The following is a 22,111-nucleotide window of genomic DNA, read 5'->3' as shown; positions in this document are numbered from 1 at the left end:
CCAACAGGGGAGGATGTCTGTGCAGCTTTCAGTCTAAAGATGGAACCTACAATGGAGTAGTAATGCACACATTTCATCTGAGTAACCATGAAATGTTTGCAACAGTGATTTGTCAGTGAATGTGGAGCGGGAGGATTTCAAACCACCAAAACTTATACGTGACTCTGCTAAACAGGTAAAGAAGGATCAAACCATTCAGGAAGGTAACTGATGGTGTGTTTCTCTGTGGTATGATAAAGCACCAAAAGGAAATCAGACAGCAGCGATGCAGGCAAAATGAATAGAGGACACCAAAGGGTAGCAGAGTTAGTTGTTGAAAATGGATGTAGGAAGAAATTATCTGTCAGCATTGCAGAAAATGCTGCTGAATATGGTGGTTTTCTGGCTTGTGGAGGGCAGCCAAAATTAACCTAAAGGTACCAGGAATACAGTTCATCAGATCATAAGCTTACAAGACCCTGTAAGAACAATCTAAAATAATTTCATGAGGAAGAGATGGAAGTTGTATTTGACAGAGCAGAATTTAGAAACTCATATGCAGACTCAACTGAAGTACACAGCTAGGCTTGAGTAGTGAACACTTTACTATTTTACTGAGGACTTTGTATCACATCAGCAATTAGGAGATTTCTGACCGCAGTTTCAGATAGCATGAAAAGTAGTTTTGCATAATACTGATAAGGGAGGGGTACAGTGCTTTGGGATAACTCTGCAATATTTGGGGGTGCACTGTTAGTTAATATTAATGACTAAAAATTACTCAGTTATGTGGTGCAGAAACCTAAAACACTGAATGCACCCCAGCCAACCTGAGTATGAACAGGAGACATGGATGACAGAAAAGTTGGTCAAGTAGGTATTGGAGTGGTAGGCCAATGCCAGCTTCCCCATCCTGGAGGAAGGGATCAGTTCAAGTCCTGCTGCTTGGTGAAAGCCAGGGTACACTTTTGGCTAGGCTTATATAGGCTCTAGGGCTAATAGCCTAGTACCTACCTATGAACCTATTGAGCTCCTCTGACTTAAAGTCTGCTTGTAGATTTTGAGCTAAATGAAGACACTGATAACCAAACTGTGTGTGCTTTTTTACCAAGAGTAAGGGCGACATCACCAGGCCCAGCACGGTAGGTGGTTATATTCCTGCAGGAATAGGGCAGCATCCAAAAAAATCTTAACCTGACATAAATGATGGCTTTCTAAGTCTCAGACCCTTGATCTCTGCCCCAAGCTGCAAAAGACAGATGGCTCCAAAATGTAGTTTTCTGGAAATGGAGATCCTTACCATGCAGGAAAAGGAAACACTGAAGGTAAAAAAAGGAATTTGAAAAGCTGAATGCAATGGATGGAGTTTGCCAAAAAGTACAATCACAAAGTTAGGAACTAAGCAGTACACTGTTATCTACCAATTACAAGTGAATGGGAAGAAAAGAGGTTATATGTCTAGCAAGGGACAGAACAGGATATATTTTCAACACGGACCTAATTCACACTTTTAAAACAGCTGTTATAGTATTCAGTATTTTCAGTATGGGGAAAATGGACATGCATGACTCAAATGCATAAACAACATAGTAATCTTATTAAATGACTAACTGTTGCATATAGCAAGTAGATAGTATATGACTAAAGAGTCTAAATTATTAAAAGCATTCAGAGTAATATAAGTTGTGAGTCATTACGCTATTTTACTTCAGCACAAAGGATTAAGGTCATGAGCTGTTAACCTTCAGCTGTGCTACTTTGCTTGACTGTTAATCTCCACTTCCCTCCTGTTCAACTGTGAGCAAATCACTTAACCAGACAGTTGCTCTGTGCTGTCCCTGAAAAAGGGCATGTGAGCCTAATGGGTTTTCTGCACTAATAAATTAACCAATTCAGTTGGGAAGAGCAATGGTTGAAGGGATATGTGGGAGCACAAACACCTGAGAGAGTATCACAGAAGGGGTAACTGGGAGCACAAACACCTGAGAGAGTATCTCAGAAAATTATGTACAGTGAAGGGAAATGAACAGCAGGCTGCCAGAGAGAACACAGTTTCAGAAAATCAGCCCTTAAACAAAATGTTAGTATCTCTGACCTATGACAATAAGCTGTAGCGATTCCATTTCATAAAAGACAGGGTCACATCTGACCTAAATAATTTCCAGCCCAAAAGCCTGACAAGTATGTAAAATCACGGAGACAGTCAAATGACACATTTAACATACGTCTGTTCTATATGGTGGAGTATGGGTTTGCTAAGGTGAAATCCTGCCTTCTGGACCTTGTGCCATTTTCAGTTTTTCCGGGGGGACTGTAACTCTCACATCCCACTATCATTAGATATCTCCTGCTTAGCTCACACAATGTCTTCAGGAATGGGCCACCCCAGAGGTTGCAGAAGCCTTCTTTACACCTCTACAGCTGCAACTGAGTTATGCAAGAGATCACTTTTAGATTCAGTACATGATCAACTATCCTCAATCTACAGCTGGTAGCACAGATAAATAAAAGGTCATTCTAAACACTAACTCCAACTTCCCATACATATGCAAGAATTAGTCTGAATTTGGTTCCTGCCACTGGCCTCCTACTCTTAGGGGCCCACCAGCTGCCCTCTGCTGCCTACTTAGTCTCTCTTGGGGTGACAGAGACAAATCCAAAAATAATCAGAGAAAATCAGGGACACTTTTCAATATTAGCACTATTAATTTGAGACACTGACAGAATAACAAAATGTGATGTAATATACGTTTTCTGAAGTAAAAGAAGTGAGGAAAATAATGACAGTAATTAAAGTTAAGGGTAACTTACCTCCTCTTTCCAAAGGTAACCAGTTCTAAGGGGGATTAAGAGGGACAGAGCTAAAATGCGAGTTAAAATCAGGGACAGTTAAGAGGTATGCATGGCCAGCCATTTGAAGAAAGACCCACTAACTGAAAAAAGGTTTATGGCGTAGTGCATGGAAGTTCTGCCCCAACCCATCTGACTAGCTAAATAAATCATCTTATATGGTGTACCAAATAAACATTTATTTATCTTCTATCACTCAATTTAAATTATATCGCTCTTAAAGAAGGTGCAAGTCCAGTTAGCTATGCTTTGAATGAAAGAAGGTCATGTCAAATAACACAATGGATTTCTCTAACCTAAATAACAATCAACAAGCCAAAAAGGTGTTGAAAATGTGGAATACCTAGATTTCAGGAAGACATCTAATGCCCCTTGCAACTAAAAAGGATATGGTCCCACAATCTGCTGATATCACCAAATAATAAGCAAGTGGTGACTCGCTTTCAGAGCATACAGTACATGTACTGCCCAATGTCATAACCAGTCCCTGCCACTCCCAAATAAGCTTTAAACTGTAACTAAAAAATAACAAAAACCACTACCAGCAGCAAATTCTGGAGCTTCCAATGTTTATTTAGGATCAAAGACCATTAAAAAATACATAAAAACATATGACTTTAAACTGTACAATTACAGATCACAGTTATAATCACTAGTACCCCAGGATTTCACCCATCTTAGACTGAGCCCAGTGACTACAACTGAAATCTTAATCAGCAGCAATTGAAACTTGTCCAAGATTCTTTCTGCACAAAACTACACACAGTATTTTACAGAAGGCCTTAATGAAATTCTCCAGTTCCAACACTGACTTTCTTGTCTTTATGGCAATGATACCACCAGTCAAGCTATTCTGGCATGTCAAAAATGCAGCTTCTATTTACACTTTAAAAAGGCAACTGTTAACTATAAGTATGGTAGACAGCTTTACATGTAATGATTCAAAGGCAAAATTTAACAGCTGAACATACACCAGTTCAATAAACATACCATTAAGATAATAAAGCACCAGACATGAACATTAAATCTGAATAATACTATTCGTTACTTGAAATAAATATCAAATAAATATAATTAAACAAGGTACTTTATAAAAATTACATAAACAAACAGCTTTACATTTGCACAAATAAATACTAAACAAATGGGTTTAACCAGATGACACGAAGAATTCTAGCTAACACCTTATCTGAGCCTATTACTACCAGCATCTAAAACATTTGCTGAATTTTAACTATTTCTGACTTGGAAATCCCAACAGCCATTGAATAGTCCAACATCAGCTGGATACTTTCACAAACAAATGGATTTCAGCTTGAACTCCATTTCAGGAATGCAGTTCCCTACGCAAACTCCACATGCATGCCAGTTACTGAATTCCCAGTCTCTCTACTTAAGAGGCCCAGGTAGAATTTCCTGTTTTTCTTCAAAAGCAATGAAAGGATTCTGGTTTCCAAAAGTCACGTCTCTCACTGAAAGCAACCTACATCCCCCTCTTAGTCCTGGAAAGGAGGAATACGTCAGTCAGTATGTCACCCGGTTGCCCAAATGCTCAAGATGGGTAGAAAAAAAGAGAAGCAAATACAGAACATTCTGAAATCTGGTGGGGTTCACAGTTATAGACAATAATGGGAGGGTCCAGGAGAGTTGACTGGAGGAAAAACTGGAAGATGGAAGAACAAGGAGCCAACCCCAAAGTTTAGAAGTCAGTCCCTTATTTGAATATTCCTGAAAGAGTAACGAGGACTAACTAGCTCATCAACCTATGGAACCTCATTCTTAATTAAAAGGTTTTTATTTTTATTTTTAACAAACGAAAAAAAAAAAAAAAAAAAAAAAAACCACCACCACAACATGAGCTATCACTACAGAACTAGGGCAACCAACAACCAGATATAGGTGCCCTAGCAATTTGGCCTGCATTTAAGATAGTTTCCGTAATTTGCAATACAGTGAAAATTGTTATCCCAGGACCCCACTCCACACTGCTGTATTATTTACATTACAGGCACAGTTTGTCTATACTGTTACCCCAGGGCCGCACTCCAAACTGCTGTACATTCTTTACACCAAAGACACCATTTGCCTATACTGTTAAACCAGGGCATACCTGACATTGCTATATTCTTTACACCGCAGGCACAGTTTGTCTATACTGTTACCCCAGGTCCCCACTCCACACTGCTGTACGTTCTTTACACCACAGGCACAGTTTTTGCCTGTACTGTTACCCCAGGGCCCATTCTACACTGCTGTATTCTTTATACCACAGGCACAGTCTGTCTGTACTGTTACCCCAGGGCCTCACTCCACACTGCTGTATATTCTTTACACCACAGGCACAGTTTGCCTGTACTGGTACCCCAAGGCCCACTCGACACTGCTCTATTTTTATACCACAGGCACAGTTTGTCTATACTGTTATCACAGGGCCCCACTCCACACTGCTGTACTCTTTATACCACAGGCACAGACTGCCTATACTGTTACCCCAGGGCACAACTCGACACTGCTGTATTCTTTATACCACATGCACAGTTTGTCAATACTGTTATCGCAGGGCCCCACTCCACACTGCTGTAGTCTTTATACAGAGTCACAGTTTGTCTATAATGTTATCACAGGGCCCGACTCCACACTGCTGTAGTCTTTATACCAGAGTCACAGTTTGTCTATAATGTTATCACAGGGCCCCACTCCTCACTGCTGTAGTCTTTATACCACAGGTTCATAGGTGTGCACTAGGCTAATGGCCCTGGAGCCTTTACAAGCCTAGCTCATAGGATTACCCTGGCATCATGCCACCTAACCTTAGTTCTCAGTGCCTCTGCCAAGTAGTGAATTTTCTATTTCCCATCCACTCATCAAGATTTCTCTTGAAGAGGGCCAGTGAGGCACGCCGCTTGACATGTATGGGAAGTCTATTCCATAGCATGGGCAGTCTCTGGGTTATGAACCTGCCCCTCCAGCTTGTTCTGTTGATTATGGTAATGAGGTTGAGGTCTCTGGATTGTGTAGTGCAGTGGGATTTCTTTAGATGTAGCATTTCAAACAGAGCTGGGTCAGACATGGCTTTGTAAGTCAAGCAGAGATTGCCTCTAAGTAGGCGATATGAGACAGAGAATAGTTGGAGTTTTTTGAGTCTGTCCATATAGGACAAGTGTTTAAGGCCTAAGATCCTCTTTGTGAGGTATTTTTGCAGCCTCTCTAGTTGTTGCAGGTGTCTAGTGAGGTACATGCCAAATGGGGCATTGTACTCGATGATTGGCCTAATGAGGGAAGAGTAGAGGGAGATAATGACCTCTTTCTTCCTGGATGCAAAACCCTTAGTAATGAGATGTGCCACATAGAAGGACTTTCTGACCACAGTGGCAATGTGGTGGCAAAAGAGAGGTTTCTGTCAAACTGTGTTCTCAGATCTCTTATGAAACCTTCTGTTTTCAGTGGACTACCATCGATGTGGTAATTCATGGGAACCGGGTTTTCCCAAAGGGGATGACAACATATTTTTTGGCATTGAGCATAATGCCATGGTTCTGACACCAGTCATTGGTCTCAGTGTGGCCTTTCTGTAGAATGTCAACATCACTTGGGGAGTTACTTATGGCTCCCAACTTGCAATCATCTGTGAACTTTGTCAGCCAGAGTCCCTTCATGTTTGCCTGAACTTCAGAGAAGTAGATACCAAACAGGAGAGGACCCAGGACCGAACCCCTATGGGACTCCACTCGTGACTGGTGGACAGTGTGACTTGGAGTCAGCTACTTTCACACTGTGGGTTCTATCTGTGTGCCAATTTGCAACCCACCTAGTGATATAGGGGTTGGTGCCTAGTTTAGTGAGTTTTTCTGTGATTAGTATTTGGGGAATGGTATCAAAGGCCTTGGCCAGATCAAGGTAGGCTGTATGAACCACCTTGCCTTCATCCACAGCTCTGGTGACTGACTCAAAAAAAGTCGACCAGGTTGAGCAGGCATGATCTACCCTTCACAAAACTAAACTGTGTGGGATCCAGAGTTTGGAGGTTCCCTACATCTTTGTTTATTAGGTCCATGATGATGCATTCCATAGCTTTGCATATCAGTCTTGTCAGGCTAATGGGGCGATAGTTCCCAGGGTCTGTAGTCATTCCTTCTTTGTGGAGAGAGATGACTGTAGCAGTGCACTATTCAGTAGGGACAAAGCCTGAGGTGAGGCTGTGACTGAACAGGGCACACAGGTAAGGTGCCAGTTCAATCTGTAGTTCATGTAGAACACAGCCAAGATTTTGTCAGGTCCCATAGAAGCTGTATTCGTGGCCTTGGACAGTGCTGTTTTAACCTGTGCAGCAGTAATACTGGGTGCCTGGCAATCTACTGATATTGTGATTGGTCCTTTGGTGGGAGAGAGGGGTAAAGTTGGCAATGAATCTGTCGGCCAGTATATTGGAAGTATCTGTTTGCTCGGTATAGGAGGAGCCATTGTGCAACAGCTCTGGGCAAATCTGGGTGTTGCCATGGAGATTTTTTACATAACTATAAAAAGCCTTGTGGTTGTCTTTACTATCTGCTGCAATTCTGTTTTCATAGCTAGCTTTAGAGGATTTGATGAGGGACCTCAACTTTTTGTTGAGGCTGATAAGGGAGTTTTTCCAGTCTTGGGACTTCAGGAAAAAAGAGGTCATTGTTCCCCTCTACTCGTCACTCATTAGACCCATTATAGAGTACAATGCCCCTTTTGGTATGTACCTCACAAGACATCTACAACAACTGGAAAGGCCACAGAAATACCTCACAAAGAGGATTACTGGCCTCAAAGAGATGCCCTATGCAGACTGTCTCAAAAAACTGCAGCTTTACTCTGTTGCATATCGCCTACTCAGAGGCGATCTCTGCCTAACACACAAAGCTATGTCAAACCCAGAGCTTTTAGACATGCTCCACTTAAAGAAATCCCAATCCCTATGAGCTACAAGCTCTAGGGACCTAAACCTCGTCACCACAATAAACAGAACATGCTGGAGAGATAGATTCCTGTCCCAGAGACTTCCCATACTCTGGAACAAACTACCTATCTATATCAAACAAAGCTCCTCATTAGCACTGTTCAAGAAAAATCTTGATGATTGGATGGGAGATAGGAAATTCACCGCGGGGATCACTTCTGTGGCTCTGCTCGACAGTGGCACAGGAAAATAATTTTCTTGGGTGGCGAAAGCCAGGGTACCTTTGGCTAGGCTTATATAGGCCCTAGGGAAAATAGCCTAGTACCTACCTATGAACCTTATTTCTCATCAGTTTCCTCCTTCTGTTGTATGGTTTGTTTATGGCAAGGGACCACCAGACTGGCTTCCTTTTTTTTGAGGAGAGCATCTTGGTTCTACTGGGTATGGCGAGATCCATGCATTTGTGTACATGTTCGTACAAGGCATTAGTGTATGATTTGGTGGTCATGCAGCTGTTCTCCAATTGCATTAGTGCCATGAAGTTAGCCACCTCTGTTTTTAGGAGCCCAAAGTTAGCTTTGGAGAAGTTTTTCATGGTGGTTACCTTTGCGGCGGGGGGGATGGATTTCTAAGGTGATTAGTTTGTGGTCGGATCTAACCAGGGAGGATATGACTATTGGTACAGAGCAATGGTCACCCATGTTAGTAATGACCAGATCAAGGATGTTGCTACATCTAGTGGGGGTAAGAATGAGCTGGTCCAGGGCATTGGAATTAATGAAGTCCAGGAAACGTTGGGCAAGTGTGTTGATACAAGAGTAGTTTTCCCAGTTAATGGATGGGTAGTTGAAGTTGCCCAGTATGAGAGTGTTAGGTTGGACCCTAATATTCTCCAGGGTGCTTAGGAACGTGGAGTGTGAGTCTTGGGGACCTACAGCACGCTATGACCTAAATCGCTGTCTTACCCAATGTTAGCTGCACCTGAATCATCTCTGATGCATCATGTTGGGCTACCAGTCTGGAGGTGTGTGCACCTTTTATGAATATGGAAACACCACTGCCTTTGGAGCTTTGGTCCAGGTTCTGGGGCCAAAAGGTATGGAATGAGTTATAGCCTGGTAGTGCAGGGGTGCTTTCTGCTGCCTTGAACCAGGTCTCTGTAACAGCACAAATGTTGATGTTTTCCATTTTAAGGAGTGCTTTGAGTGAGTGCATTTTGAGTTTTAGACTTCTAGCATTGGGCAGCATGACCCTCAGATTGCATTTGTTTGTAGCTGTTACAGTGGTAATTTGGTCTTTGGAACACTGCCTAAAAAAGGTACTATAGGGGTGGCAAGAGCCTTGACCAGTATCCGGAAGCCCAGGGGTGACAGATGCATGCCATCTCAGGCAAAGCATCTAGGTCTGTCAATCATGTCATCCCAAGCAGACAGATACTGGAGCCCCTTAGAATGACACCAGAAACTTAGCCAATTGTTGAAATCAATCATTTTATGCTTGTACTGTGGCAACATTCTGGGTGATGGTAGGAGGCTGCTCAGGGCTAGGGTCATACCCGTCTGGGCTACATAATCCAAGAGCTCCTCCATGTCTCTTTTCATGTAGTCCAGGGAGGTACATCTCAGGTCATTCACACCCATATGTACAATGACAGAGTCATATTTGTACCTGTTGTTGAGGGACCTGAGTGCGTGTGTTATGTGGTGGATCCTGGTACCTGACAAGCAGCTGACTGTTACTTTCTCCTTATTCAACCTAGTGAGTGGGAAATCAGTGTGCCTCACTATTGAGTCGCCTATGACTAGTTTGTTGGGCATGCTGTTTTGCCTTAGGGGGTTTGCTTGAGTGGCACACTGTTTAGGAGAGTTATGTGTCTCATGATTAGTGTTGTGTTGTGGTGGTCGAGTGTGTTTCTGCCTTGGAGGTCTCTGCTGTTTGGGCAATTTTTTACTGAGAGCCAGAGTCACAGTTTGTCTATAATGTTTTCCCAGGGCCCCACTCCGCACTGCTGTAGTCTTTATAACACAGGCACAGTTTGCCTATGCTCAAAGGAGATCTGAGATGAATATTTTTATTAAAGGTACTGTATTGCCTTAATTTCAGTACTTGTTGGATTTTTATTCCATCGGTACAAAAAGCCTATACAAAAGGTTCTGAGATCTCAAACTGTACTTATATTTTACCTCGTACTTAAGTACACCCATGAGCTCTGTAAAAGTGAGCACTGTTACTTGTTTCCACTCTGCGCTACTTCTCTGGATGCATGTAGTGTGGCTCTAAGTGATTATTTCTCCCTGCACATAAACAGGTCTGTCTTCCTCAGGAAGAAAAGTGAGGACTGGTCACATTAGTCATGTAAATCAGCCTGTTATAAGCAGTCACTGTAATCCTTTTGACAAACAGAAGATTGGTCTTTTATAACATATATCAGGAAACAGAAGATTGGTCTTTTATAACATATATCAGGAAATATAAGCTCCATATAAGCGTCACTGTCTCACACACTACATTTGATACAAGCACTAATAAGTACAAGTCAGACTGGAGAAATGTTCTGTAATAAGACTGGAAAAAAGTTCTGTAATAAAGCTTTCATAAATATCTTCAAGGACTATGATCCCCACAAAAGGCAAACACAGTCTCACATATTACATGTGATACAAAATAGGCTAATAAAGTCTGGTGATAACCTCACTAAAGCAGGCATTTTAGATGCTCAAACTGTAAATTACTTTACAATCCACTCTATCAGATGGACCTGATGAAGCTCAGGTGAAAGCGTTTTCTTAAATACAGTTCTATAGTTGTAGCTCAAGCTGTGTTGTCATTTTTCTGTGTTAAAAATAAAAATAAAAACCTTTTAATTAATAATGAGGTCCCACAGGCTGCTGAACTAGTAAAGCCTCACAGGTTTTTCAAGAATATTCAAATAAGGTACTAAGATGTATGCTTTGGGATTGATTCCTTGTGTTTCCATCTCCTACATTTTCCTCCAATCAGCTCCCCTGGACCCTTCCACCATTGTCTGTAACTGGCTTTACATAACTGACCCATTTGAAAGTAATTTATTATAAAAAGAACATTTATCCATCTACCTACTTAACTGAATAAACTACTTCAAGCTTCAACAAGGCATCTTTATTTCTCCCACAATGAGGGCATCAGAGAGATGGAGTCAGTCTCCTAAATCTGCTAGCTAAAGTTCATTATAAGTTCATAGGTTCATAGATTTTTTATAGGTTCATAGATTAGTCCTAAGCTAACTGCCCTGCCATGCCATTTTTTTAGCCACTATCCAATTATCTGAGACTCGACTCAAACCATGCACCTTGTGTTTGTAAGGCAAGCACCTTAACCATTAAGCCACCCTCCCTGTAATAAATAAAAGTGATTTTATTTGGACTAATACTTTGCACTCTGTTTCTTGTTAGTCCTGTGACAGTCATAGGTGGGATACCCATCCTGATCCAAGCTTTGTGGATTACTTCCATTTCTAATTTGGAAAGAAGGGAGAGCACATAGCTTGTCATATGCATTTGACAATTAATAGCCCTAAAAGCTGAAATGTACACCTTTTTCACATGCCTATGCATGGCTCTGCTATCAGTAGGCAAGACCTTAGGGGAAGAAAGAGTTTAGTGGACTTGTCATCAGAAAGAGAAATGAAACAGGGATCTGAAGGAGGAATCTTATAGAGAAATTTCAGAGACTTGTGAACTTTACAAAACCTATATGGCTTATTAGCAGCAGGAGGTTCAGACTCAGGAGCCTGAAAGGCAGGCCTAAAGCCTGCCTAAAGGTATCCATAGGTTCATAGGTTTATAGGTGGGTACTAGGCTATCGGCCCAAGGGCCTACGTAACCCTAGCCAACAAGGTTCCCTGGCTTACGCCACCCAAGAAAGTTATTTTCCTGTGCCACTGTCCAGCAGAGACACAGAAGTGATCCCCGGGGTGTATTTCCTGTTTCCCATCCACTCATCAAGATTTTTCTTGAAGAGTGCTAATGAAGAACTTTGCTTGACATAGATGGGTAGCATGTTCCAGAGTATGGGAAGTCTCTGGGATAGGAATCTATCCCTCCAGCATGTCCTGCTTATTGTGGTGACAAGGTTTAGGTCCCTAGAGCATGTAGCTTGGAGGGATTGGGATTTCTTTAGTTGTAGCATGTCCAACAGCTCTGGGTTTGACATAGCTTTATATGTTAGGCAGAGATCACCTCAGAGTAGGCGATATGCTACGGAGTAAAGCTGGAATTGTTTGAGGCAGTCAGTGTAGGGCATTTGTTTGAGGCCAGTAATCCTCTTTGTGAGGTACTTCTGTGGCCTTTCCAGCTGCTGCAGATGTCTTGTGAGGTACATTCCAAAAGGGGCGTTGTACTGTATAATGGGTCTAATGAGTGTCGAGTAGAGGAGAACAATGACCTCTTTTTTCCTGGATGAGAACCCTTTTATGATGAGGTGTGCCACGTAGAAGGACTTCCTGACTACTGTGGCGATGTGACTATCAAAGGAGAGACTACTGTCCACCTGGGTCCCAAGGTCTCTTATCATGCATTCGGTGTTAAGTAGATTGCTGCCTATGTGGTAGTTCATGGGTACAGAGTTTTTACCAAAGGGGATGACACTGCACTTTTTGGCATTGAGCTTGAGGCCATGGCTCTGACACCAGGCATCTGTCTCAGCGAGGCCCTTCTGTAGGATGTCCACATCATTTGGGGACTTGACTATGGCTCCTAGTTTGCAGTCATCTGTGAACTCCATTAGCCAGAGGCCTTCTGTGTTAGCCTGTACTTCAGAGAAGTAGATACCAAACAGGAAAGGTCCCAGGACGGAACCCTGTGGTACTCCACTTGTCACTGCTTTGGGGTCAGATACGGAATCTGCAACTTTTACAGTGTGGGTTCTGTCAGTGAGCCAGTTGGCAATCCATCTTGTGATGTAGGGATTTATACCTAGTTTAGTGAGTTTAGCTATAATTCCAGAATGGCGAGGTCAAGATAGGCTGTGTGAACCACCTTACCCTCATCTACGGCTTTGGTGACTGCCTCAGAGAAGTCAATCAGGTTCAGGAGGCATAATCTGCCTTTCACAAGCCCAAACTGGGTGGGATCCAGTGTTTGGAGGTTACCAATGTCTTTGTTTATGAATTCCATGGTGATACGGTCCATGGCCTTGCAGACCAGACTGGTCAGGCTAATAGGTCGATAGTTCCCGGGATCAGTGGAGGCTCCCTCTTTGTGGAGTGGGATAACTGTTGCTGTGTGCCATTCAGTGAGCACAAAGCCTGATGCGAGGCTATTATTGAACATGGTGCTTAAGTGGAGAGCCAGTTTGTTCTGAAGTTCGTGTAAAACGCAGCCTGGGATGTTGTCCGGTCCCATGGATGCTGTTTTATTGGCTTTAGAGAGTGCAGCTTTTACCTGTGTAGTTGTGATCACAGGGACTCTGCATTCTTCCTGTATAGATATGGGCCCTTTAGGGGGTGAGAGGGGGGTAAAGTTAGCACTGAACCTATCTGCCAGGATGTTGGCAATATCAGTTGGTTCTGTAATTTTCTTGCCTTTGTGCTGTAACTCAGAGCAGATCTGGGTGTTGCCATTGAGATTCTTGACATAGCTATAAAATGTTTTGCGGCTGTCCATGGAATTAGTGGTGATTTTGTTTTCGTAGCTAGCTTTGGAGGATCTTATAAGGGATTTCAGCTTCTTACTGAGGCTGACCAGGGAGCTCCTCCACTCATGGGATTTTACTCTCTTTTGCAACAATTTCTTCCTTCTGTTGTACAGTTTGTTTATGGCAGGGGACCACCAGATTGGCTTCCTTTTTTTGGAGGATAGCGTCTTGGTTCTGTTTGGGATAGCACGATCCATGCACTCGTGTAAGTGCTTATAGAGTGCATTTGTGTAGGATTCAGCAGTTGTAACTGTATTGTCCATCTGCATGGGTGTCATGAAGTTCACCACTTCTGTCTTAAGAAGCATGAAGTTGGCTTTGGAGAATTTTTTTACTGTGGTTTCCTTAATGGGGGGTGGGGGTGGGATGTGGATATCAAGGGTGATTAGCTTATGGTCGGATCAGACCAACGAGGAGTTGACTTCAGGTGTGGAACACCGGTCACTCATGTTGGTAGTGACTAGTTCTAGGATATTTGCCCCTGGTGGGGGTGTGGATAAGTTGATCCAGGGCATTGGAGTTTATGAATTCCAGAAAGCGTTGAGCTAAGTAGTTGGTACACGAGTAGTTTTCCTAGTTAATGGTGGGGTAGTTGAAGTCGCCCATTATTAGGGTGTTTAGTTGAACCCTAATATTTTCCAGTACATCAAGAAAAGAGGAGTGGGAATCCTGGGGCATGGTTGGGGATCTGTAGCAAGCTACAATTCGGATTGCAGTTTTGCCCAGAGTTAGTTGCACTTGGTTAACTTCGGATGCATTATGCTGAGCAAACAAGGATTCAAGAACAGGGGTACCCATATGAAGTAAATTTCAATGGCTATTCTGAAATTCCAACACCTGTAAGCTTTCTCACTTAAAATGTTGCAGCATTTGAAGGATAGCATCCCCAAAGAAAAGTCCGCCCAGAATAGCAAGAGAAGAATGGGTTTTGGAGGAATAAACTAAAGGCTCATCTCCAGAATCCAAACCTTCTACCCTGAAGGAAGACTTTCTAGTTCTTTTCAAAGGAGTAGAAGGAAGTCCAATAGGATATGGGACTAAAAAACTGTGGAGAAATTTCAAAGACATAAGGTCTTTAAAAAGCTCTGGAGTAAAGTCTTGCCATTCTTTTTGAGGGTCTTTAGCAACAGGAGCAATATATCCAATTTTTTGCCTCTTTTTAGCAGGGACATCTGCACGCATAAACCTTGGAGGATCCGAACACTGACATAACTCTATTAAGAAACCTGGGACTTCCTCATGAACGAGGATTTGCAGAATCCCCACTGCCCCTTCCAAGCTTAGGTTTCCCCCTACTCATACTCGACAGGCATCAGCTCATCCCCGGCAGACGTGTGAGTAACTTCCTCCATAACACCCTCTACTATGGCCAGGACTGTGGCCAGAGTCGTCGGATCCGGATGGTCCAAGGTTTCATCATCGGCACAATGGCGACATCAACTAGGGGCTGGACTGCAGAAGTCTCTGATTTACATTTGATTTCTTCTTTTAGGATGGCTGGATATCTGGGTGAGAGGATTCTGTGGACATGGTTCCCATGAGCAAGAAGTTTAAGACATTGATTCTCAATCTATACCAACAAGGAAGATAGATGGCTGTGCAGGATGTTGGTGATGAAGACTTGACAAATGACTGTTCTGCACCTAAACAAAAAAGGCACTTACTGTGCTAGTCCTTAAGAGTACTCTGCCTCCCAGAATCACATTTCCCTTTTCTGGATGACACGTACCTGCAATAAAATAAGACTAAAGAAAAGGAAGGGTCCCCTATAGGGTACATATCTGCCTGAAGTCAAGGAAGCCAGCACCAAGTAGTATGACCAACAGACATAAAACTAAACACTGTAATCAGATTGATGGCAGTGAAGTTCTGAGGGTTTTTGCATTCATACGCCACTTATGTTCCTCACACTTTAGGGCACAGGACATACATCTGAAGTACAGCAGATGGAAAGGCCCAGACTTTGGTATGCCGGACAGACATATGGCTTCTTTTGGCAGGCTATTCCAATAGTAAAGCTACTGCAGCAGTTATTAAGGAAGCTTGTCTTCTGAATCGTGTAGCATTCTAAGACGTAACAGCAGCACCTGACAGTGAACACTGTTTATCTTGACCTTGCTCAGGATTCTGACAGTGTCCCACCCAATGGAATAAGTTACAATGTTACAATGTATAAGCATTAAATATCAAATCGATATGTAATTCAGTAATGAACACCAGCTAAGCAACAGATCAGAATGGGGTGGGGTGCTTTGATCACAAGAGTGAAGCCTGAGTGACCAAACAAAGCCAATCATGAGTAAATCCTGATTTATCCACACCCAGGAGTGGATTATTGCTATTGTACAATGACATTATTTAAGAATAATTTGGGGATTTTAGTGATGGCTCACGGGGCTCTCTACTACAATCACTTCTTTTTGGACTGTTCTTCTCAGATATGAAAGTGGGAAATGGACTGTGGATAATCAGATATGCTGATGATTTAAATTGGATAATATAATTATCTTGGTAAAGGACGCTAAAGGTCTCAAGAAGTGACCTATAAAAAATATATACCTGATGCAGTAGAAGTGACCTCAGTTTTAATATCAGTAAGTGTAGCATGCTGAAATGTGACAAAAATGACTGAAATTATGACTTTGAATAAATGATCATATTATAATTATACAATGATGGGTTTACTCTTTTTCAAAAATAAGCACACTGATTGGACAGCCCAACCAGTGTGCCTATTGTAAAGCAAATATATACCAAAAGAAAAAAGTTCAGTTGCTAAAGTACCATTCAGCAGACAGAATTTTCTATTGGAATAAGTTACGGAGGCATAGTGCAATTCAGAAAAAAAATCATGTACAGTCTCAAAAATAAAGACACAGAAATGCACCTGATTTTCCTTCTTTTTTTGCATTGTCCAGCCATAAAACTCGGCAGACTCTGGTACCTCTTAACTGTCCAAATCTTCAGTGTTTTCAGATTTTTGCCTCTTATGTTTACTGCCTTCACATAAAACAGCAAAGAACATTCTCTTTTCTCCATTGCCACTCTTAAAAAAAAACCCAGCAATGGAGATTTTCTTTATCCCGTTTCTCATCTTCAACAGTACTGATGTACTTTGCAAGTGTAGGAACATAAGTCCCACATGCATGCGCAGTACATGAGAAAATACAGAATGAGGAAGCATCAAGAACACATACTAGACTGCTGTTATGCTAAGACATTATTCAAGAAAGGTAAGCGATTTCTTTCTTAAATAATGTCATTATATAATAGCAATAACCCACTCGTGGGTGTGGGTAAATCAGAATTGAAATACCCACACCCACTTGTGGGTTATTGGTTAATTATACAAAGACTTCTTATTAGTGTTAAAAAAGTGAGCACACTGACTGGACAGCCCAACCAGCTCGCCCACTGTAAATAGAACATATACCAATAGAAAAAGGTCCCGCTGCTGAACTGCCATTGATGTCTTTGTTAAACAATGTCACTGTACAATAGCAATAATCCATTCTTAGGTGTCGGTAAATCAGGATTTACTCATGGATGGCTTTGTTTAATCTCTCAGGCTTCGCCCTTGTGGCCAAACCACACCTACCATGGATAAATCCTAATATACCTAAACCCATTCATGGATTATTGCTTAAACAAACAAAGACATCATTAAAGATCTAGGGACAATGACAGATAAGAATTTCAAGTTTGACAAGTGCGCATCTATCAAATTTGGCAAAGCATATTATACAGCCCATATCATTCAAAAGGCTTGTTTAGTCATTCCATGGAGATCTTTGTGTTACTTTATTTCTTTCTGATCCTAGTCATTACTGAATACAGTGCTGCATTTGATAGCCTTCCAATAAACCATCTTAAGCAAAGTAAAATAGTATAAATCTTTACTAGAAAAATCTTAAGTAAAAAACTTAAACTAGTCAGAAAGGCTTCAAGAACCATCATTACAATGTATGTCTTAGAAGACACTTTGAGGTGACTGGTTTATAAGGCAGTGTGTGATCAGATTCTATATGAAGATGAATAGCTAGCAGCATACTGCTGGGGTGGTTAATGCCAGACTGGCGAACCTAACACTAAAAATAAATATAAAAAAAAAACTTGACAGATACATTACACAGTACCCTCCAAGATTATAATACTGCTTTCCCTTAGAATCAGACGTCAGTCATGTACCTCCTTTAAAAAATAATCTTTATACAACTGGCCCAAGTGTGAAAAGGCAGGGCCATCCATCTGTGCCAATGAGAACCTAAGTATGGAATTGACTCTGGTTGTTGGAGAGGTAGCTGAGAGGAGGTAGGATGAAGTAGCCAATGGCCAATGGCCAAATCTCCTATCCCAGAGGAGGGTTTAGAAACCTGGTGCCTGTGCACTCTCTAGCGGAGATGAGGAGCCTCACAGGTCATCTTCCTCACTAAGATTACAGGGATCAGTCGCAATAGCATTATGCCATCGTACCAGACACTTTCACAGCTACAGACTTTGACCAGCCACAGTAAGAATGATGGCTTTGCGGTAAGCATTTGCAACTCCCCTTAGGCTTCCTCTTAACTCAGATATAAATTTAACACAGAGGTGGATTAGGTAGCCCACATGTTCAAGGGCTACATGCAAGAATACCCACTAGTGAATAATTAGGGGATCTGGGACTGGATGGGCACAAAAAAAAAAAACAGGGGAGCACAGGGATGGGGGGAATAAAACTACAGAAAATTATCTTTAGACATGTACATTATGTATATATGAAAAGAAAGAAAAACAACTGCAACCAAGCTTCTTGAAGGCCTGCAGGTCAAACGTCTGAGAGTCAAACATAGACATCCAAGAATTATTGTATCTGAGTGAGTCAAAATAAAGGTGTAAAAGAAAAATAGCATACGCGTACAGTGTTACCCAGATAACCCAAAGTAAAATTAAATAGTCTGTGACAAACTCTAAACAAAAAGCTCTAATGTGCTGACAACTCTTACTGCCCAGTGTTGTGACTGTTATAACTTGCTCATACCACCCTCTCTAGGAGTACAGTGAATGGAAGATACTACAAATTATTCGGCTGTGTGTGTGCTGTCTCTGCGAAAGTATAGGTTAGGTAAAAGGCAGGTAACTCTACCTCCTTAAATATTGTATTTACAACTATGAACCGAGATGCCTTTGACAATGAACTTCAGCGTCAAAAACAGAAAAACAAATAACTCCAGCAGAGTACTTTGTTTCACTCCATCCCATAATAAATGTTTCCTAGTAACTCCTTCAGCTATTAATCAGGAAAAGAAAATAGAAACCTAGCGCCAAACACCCTGACGTACATAGAGGACAGCACAAAATGATTCTGTGTCGAAACTATAGACAGTGTTTTTATTACCCCACAACCCCCTGGAGCTGAAAGGATGATGGGAATCAGTTCTGTAACACGGCACAGGTCCTCATCAGAGTTATTACCTGTGTAGCCAAGGGCTGACTCTGCAGTAGTGCTGTGACAAGGAGGGCTTGGAGGATGAGGGATAGCTGTGCAACTGCAGCATGATCACTTAGCTTGGAGTCACAGGTGTAATGAGGGAGGGGAGAGACCAATGTGTGGCAACACAGAAACCGTCATTCTGAGACTCCTCTATCGTGCAATTAAAAGAAAGGCACTGAGACCTCCGTGATAATTAATGCTGGGAACATCCAAGAAGTATGAAATAAGCAAGGACACTGACAGCTAAAGAGTTTTCTGTGTGTGTGTGTGTGTGTGTGTGTGTGTGTGTGTGTGTGTGTGTGTGTGTGTGTGTGAGTGAGTGTGTGAGTGGATTATACTGGTTTCAATGGCTCATGTTTATACACATGTACATTACATCCCACACTAAAATACAAGCATGATGCTGACAGCCACAATACAAACAGTAGTCTAATGGAACAACAGGATGCTGCAAATGGCAAAAGTGAACAGACATGTTACGGTTCTAGTGGTTTATCACCTTGTAGTTCTAACACCCTACACTTCTGAAGTATCCAGAATATTTAATGCAGGAAGGAGCAACAAGCCCTACAGAAGGTGATATGTCTGTCTAAATTATTAAGTGCTCTGGCTCTCCTATTGAGCTGCCATTTAGCAGACTACAGGAGAAGTGCGCAGGTGATAACCAAAGCATCTGCTCAATCCACATGGCAGCATCAGGGTGTGTATTCATGATTCAGACTATCTGAACACCAAGATTCAGGTATGGGATATCTGGTCACCATACTGTTTACTACAGGCTTATGCACACAGGTAGTGCAATCTGGACTTGAAAGCTGCAGCAGGTAGTTCAAGCACAAGTTGTTCCTTAATCTACAGGAGTATAAGGTAAGAAGAAAAAGGGTAATTTCTACACCAAGCTGGAAATTATTTTAATGCTCTAAAGTGCTTTGCTTCATGCTAAAGTGGAAACTCTGCATTAGCTATGACACTTGAGAGCAATGGGTCAAGATACATGTTTAAAAATTAAATTCATGACGGCAGTTCACCCATTACAAGTTGGTTTAATGTCAGACTGAGTGATTCATGGACACAAAAGAAATGCCAATCTGAAACAATGCAGCATAAAAGCCATACAAGATGGTTGTGTCTCACCAGGCTCAGCAGTAATGACCGCCCAACAAACAGTAAGAAGCGAACTTAGCAAAAGCTATATACTGCTCTGAATCTATAAACTTCAACTCTGGGAGCCATCAAGTGCAGTTTTCTGATGCAACATAAAATCATTCCAAACAATACAAAAAAAAAAAAAAAACAGGAGTGATGTTTCTGCTTTACTTGTCTTCCTTCATATAACTTCCCACAAACAGATTTGAATATGGCCCAGAGAGTTTAATATGAAACAGCATTACCCGTGGAATATGAAGTGGAGAGAGTAGGCAATTTATTTGGCAAAAGACACTAGCTTGCTGATGACTCCAATTCCTCAGCTCCATTTAGTGTAAATATCTGGTATAAATGATGCCCCTTTCTTAATGTCGCTGCATCTGTGAGAGCTGAACAACTCTAATCGACTCTGTTACAGTGATACATCAATGACACAGGCAGGCAGGTCTGAGGGCAGACCCCAGCGGTCAGCTTTAACATAATAATTGTCTCGTTAATTACCACAGAGGCATTAGATCAAATTGTCACTCAAGCGAGCTTTGTGCCTGCGATCTGTCATAAACACTAACCTGAGGCAGAGGTAGTGACAACGAGAATCTGTGATTTATTAACAGCAGGAACTCCGAACACTGTGGACACAAACAACCTTTCCTAAACCACCTAACATAGCTTTCACATCAAAGGCATTGTAAGACTGGGGCAGATAAATTCAAAGAGAAAAACACTCGTTACCTTTTTTTTAACAGTTATAACTAGCACAGACAACATTACTGTAGACTTTCTCTACACAATTCTACAATAACATCCACCCTTGCTGTTGGAAAACTGATAAGTGACTATTGGAAAAAAAAAATTGTATGTAGATAGATAGATTATATATTATATGTAAATATACAGATAGATACACAAGCACACGCGTGCATGTGTGTGTATCTGTTTATATATTTATATGTAATACATACGCAAGTCATGAAATATCTAAACAGTCGTGAACCCCAAATGATGTAAAAACAAAAAATGACCGAATGTAAAAAAACACTGAAACATTACTAATACTGAATCAGAAAAATGAAACGATTCTAACTTAAAATGCCATGCATCCAAAGCTTCAGCTACAAAAGTGAGATCAATGCTATTTTTGGTAATGATAGTGTTATGGACACGGTTTTTAATAATACAATGTACAGGGTTCAAGTTAGCACATGACTACGGTGGGCAGGGGGCGTGATAACTCTAACCCTAACCCTATCTCTAACTTTTAACACTGCACATTATGTTACTAAAAACCCTTTCCATAACAGTACCACTACACAAGACAAAAGGACGCAGAACACGCACACCACCAAACATGCAAAACAGCGCATCTAGTCACTTACGTAACCCTTACTTTAACCTTAACTAACAAACATTTGCCCATACACACTAAATGCCACAACCTTTTTAGTCAAGCATGCATTTTCCTGCAATTTCCTATTTACCTATTCAGACTTTTACACACACACAAACTTTTTAGACAAATTAGTTTTTAGTTATTTTGATTTGTAACATATATGTACACATACACACACATACCTACCTATATTATGTTAGAACTAATTTTAAGCAGATAAACATGTATTTTCATTATTATGTCAGCCAAAGGAAAGATACTCTACACCAGAGACCCACATAACTACTTACATGTTGCTAGTATTGTGATATTGTCCGAAAATGTCAATTGTGACTAAAAGAAAAGGGATTTGGTACAGCTGACTTATGGAACACACCGGTACTTTTCTGTCCTTTCAAGAATAGCAGTTATAGCCTACAACCAGTAACCTAGCTGCACTAAAGCCCATTACTAATAGGGACTGCAGTACTCAACTAACAGTAAAGAGTGAACGACAAACTCTCCATGGCAGGATGAAACCCAAAAGCTTACTACTAAAGAAAGGCCAACTTACTGGAAAAAAGCCACAACCTAGGGCACTTTCTCATTTTCTCAGCATTAAAGCACAGGGATCTCCATAACAGGTACCAGACGACTGTATGTGGCTTTATTTCTCTTAGAATAGCAGTTTAGACTT

At 41.5% G+C, this 22,111-nt stretch overlaps 1 protein-coding gene across 2 annotated transcripts in view; it reads right to left on the bottom strand.

Moving 5' to 3' along the window:
* The window catches only part of AGAP3 (ArfGAP with GTPase domain, ankyrin repeat and PH domain 3), a 2,466,462-nt gene that overhangs the window by 232,930 nt on the left and 2,211,421 nt on the right, over positions 1–22,111 (bottom strand). The window lies entirely within an intron of this gene.

The sequence above is a fragment of the Protopterus annectens genome, chromosome 3.part1 (assembly GCF_019279795.1).
Source record: "Protopterus annectens isolate FY-2018-M chromosome 3.part1, PAN1.0, whole genome shotgun sequence".
Lineage (NCBI taxonomy): Eukaryota > Metazoa > Chordata > Ceratodontiformes > Protopteridae > Protopterus > Protopterus annectens.
Note: the sequence above shows the minus strand (reverse complement) of the source record. Positions and strands in the feature narration are given on the sequence as shown.